Consider the following 3,656-nt stretch of genomic DNA (forward strand, 5'->3'; position numbering starts at 1 on the left):
CACACACACAGATTCACAACACACACACACATTGACACACACTCCCTGTATCACAACACACACTGACACACAACACACACATGCACACACAGAACCTGATTTACAACACAACACACACTGACACACACACAGATTTACAACACACACATTGACACACACTCCCTGTATCACAACACACACCGACACACAACACACACACACAGACCCTAATTCACAACACAACACATACTGACACACACTCTCTGATTCACAACACAACACACACTGACACACACTCCCTGATTCACAACACAACACACAGACACACAACACACACACCCTGATTCACAACACACACTGACACACACACTCCCTGATTCGCAAACCTCACACACACACGGACACATTGCTTCACAACACACACTGACACACACTACCTGATTCACAACAACAACACACACACACACATGCACACACACAGATAAACTGCTTCACAACAACACACACTGAGACACACACTGACACACTGCTTCAGAACAACACACACCGACACACACTCTGAACTTCAGGCCTTGAAGTGAAGTCACCTACAGGTCACTTTTCTGTTTCTTTTTGGGTTTCCTCCAGGGTTCCTGTGTGGTTCCTGCATGGTTCTCCACACCTCTGAGGGCTGCTCTTGCTGTGGTTTGGAAAAAACAAAGATTGAAGCTTAACCAAGAAAAAAAGAAAAATGGATCTGACATTTATCCTAAAATACAAACACACAAGTCTTCACTTCAACACTTTTATTAAAACACACAAACAGGCAAACCTTGATTTCTTAATTTATAACATGGTCTGTCTTTCTGTCTGTCTTTCTGTCTGTCTTTCTGTCTGTCTTTCTGTCTGTCTTTCACCGATCTGGCTCTGGTACCTGTCTCATAGAGCAATGCTGTAGATATGAAGATAAAGATAAAGAGGAGGATGAAGACGAATGCTCACCAGTGCAGAACTCAGAGCTCCATACAGGAGAGCCTGGTGCCATCTGCTGGTAGATAACTCAGCTCCACACCTCACCACACCTTTAATTATCATGTGCAACTGTACTATTACAGAGGATTTCAGATGTTTATGCAGGAGCAGTAAATTCAGATTACGCAGATTATTCAGACTTAACAATAAAATCATGAGAAATGCTTCTCTTATTTGGTCTATCGGACAGTTTAAGAGGATTTGCTATTTTTTTTTTAATTACTTTGAGAATAAAACTTAATTTGCACTCAGTAATTAATGTATTCTTTTTTCAAGAAGTTTGGAACTGTTTCAGGATCCCAAAAGGTTTTCAGAAAGCTGAAAACTTTCCCATTATTTGAGCTAATTACTCATAAATCGGCATTGCTCTTAGATATGGTGTAGAATTTTCATTTGTTTCATTAACACCTGACCTTACTGAGGAGATCAGAAATGTTTAGGAACCATCAACACTTTCAGGAACTTAAGAATCAGGCAGGTTTCCAACTTAGTTCTTGGGCTATAGTTGCGGAAATGTTTCCAACCACAAGAGGCACCGGATGTAGGTGACTTTTATTGTGTAGGAGGTAAAAGGAATAAACGGTGAAAACAAACCAAAATAGCAAAGCATACAGACTACAGGCAAGGGTATGGCACAAGGGTGTGGGGTAAGGGTATGAGGTAAGGGTATGGGGAAAGAGTATGGGACAAGGGTGTGGGGCAAGGGTATGAGGCAAGGGTATAGGGCAAGGGTGTGGGGTAAGGGTGTGGGGTAAGGGTGTGGGGTAAGGGTATGGAGAAAGGGTATGGGGCAAGGGTATGGAGAAAGGGTATAGGGCAAGGGTATGAGGTAAGGGTATAGGGCAAGGGTATGAGGTAAGGGTATGGGGCAAGGGTATGAAGTAGTGGTATGGGGCAAGGGTATGGGGTATGGGGCAAGGGTATGAAGTAAGGGTATGGGGTAAGGGTATGGGGCAAGGGTATGGGGTATGGGGCATGGGGGATTTGGTATCTTAGTGGCTATGTTGTTGGACTACCGATCGGAAGGTCATGAGCACAAATCTCAGGTTCACCAAGGCCCTTAACCCTCAACTGCTTTTAAGGATTAAGGATTTCTGCCAAACACTATAAATGTACAAAAGGTATAGAAGGCAAAGCAGCAAACAAGGCACAACATAAACAAAGGACTGACAGTGAGGTTCACAGGAAGTGTATGCGCTAGTGAGACATGTGACGAGTACATAGGACATGCATATCATCACTAACTGGTCAGACAGGGTTAGGTATGGGTATGTATCCTTCTTGCTTACACCAGTTGTTCCTAACAGGAAATGTGTCCTTCAGCAACTCAAGTTTTAAGGTCCATGCTTCAACACTTACTGTATGTCTACCTAATGTGAGCCACAAGCAATCATGCATTCAGCCTTAACAAAGAGAAGAGGTGCATATTTGTTCTAGATCAAGGACATTCTCTGTCAGCAGCACACTGCCTCACTTAACACACCTTCCCCTTTTCCTCTCTCATACACTATAAAAACCTTGTCCAAGGGTTGTGCAAATAATTGATAACTCCAATGATGTATTGATCTTCTGCACACACCTCTGTTGGGCCCTTTAACCCTGAAATACTGCCTTTGATTGGATGTTGTCTCACTTGTATGTTGCTTTGAATAAAACCATTCGTATTATGAATAATAAATGAAAACTTCCTGTTTCCACAGTTTCATTTTGTTCTGACATTTTGTGCCAGCTACCCAGACGGTTTCAAATAGCTTGCAGCAACAGCAGAACAGCGTGGCTCATTAGCCAAAATGGCATTTATCCATTACTGTAATTAAAATTGGGTTCCGAGTTGTGAATAAAACATGGGTTCGGCTGGTCTCTGCTAATATATTATGGTCCAATGATTGCATTCCAATTACTGCAGACTAAGTAACACCTAATTAACTGGAAGTGTTAGACCAAGTGCTTAGGTGCAATGGCTGAGTTTGGCATGAGTGGTTGACCTGCTTGTTCATGGTTGGTGTGAGCGTTTAGGTAATGTAGATATGGTTAGGGTAGGTAGTTGCACTAGTGTGTTTCCATCAGGATGATAAACAATTCCTAATAAAGATGTACCAATAAAAAAACCAAATCAAGACATTTGACAGAACAGGCTGAAGAAGGAACCGATGGAAAGTATTATGTGAAAGGTTATGTACTTTAGCACTCCATCCAGGGTGTATCCTGCCTTGATGCCCAATGATGCCTGAGATAGGCACAGGCTCCCCATGACCCGAGAAGTTCGGGTTAAGCGGTAGAAGCGGTTATGTACTGGAGCTACTTTCCATGGAGGAAAGTCCTAATCTTGGAATTGTGAGTACTGGAGCCAGATGATCTTAACACATGGGTGGGGTTATAGGGGTTTATAGAGCAACGTTCATTCAAATAACCAGGGTCATAGCTATGTCAGGCATTGTGTCAGGCAGAGTTGGAGATGGGTAACCAGTGCAGCTTAAAAAGATTGGAGATTGTTTTGGTTGGATGGCCAGAAAAGAGCACACTGCAATAATAGGTTAGACTTGAGTTCCAGTGTCTAGAGATTATGGTTTGGAGTTGAGTGATGATAGAAAAGTGAAAATTAGTTGTAGAAATGGAACTGGTGTTGGGACAAATGAAGGGACATCTAATCAGACTTTGGTTGAGTT

The sequence above is a fragment of the Tachysurus vachellii genome, chromosome 14 (genome assembly GCF_030014155.1).
Source record: "Tachysurus vachellii isolate PV-2020 chromosome 14, HZAU_Pvac_v1, whole genome shotgun sequence".
NCBI lineage: Eukaryota > Metazoa > Chordata > Actinopteri > Siluriformes > Bagridae > Tachysurus > Tachysurus vachellii.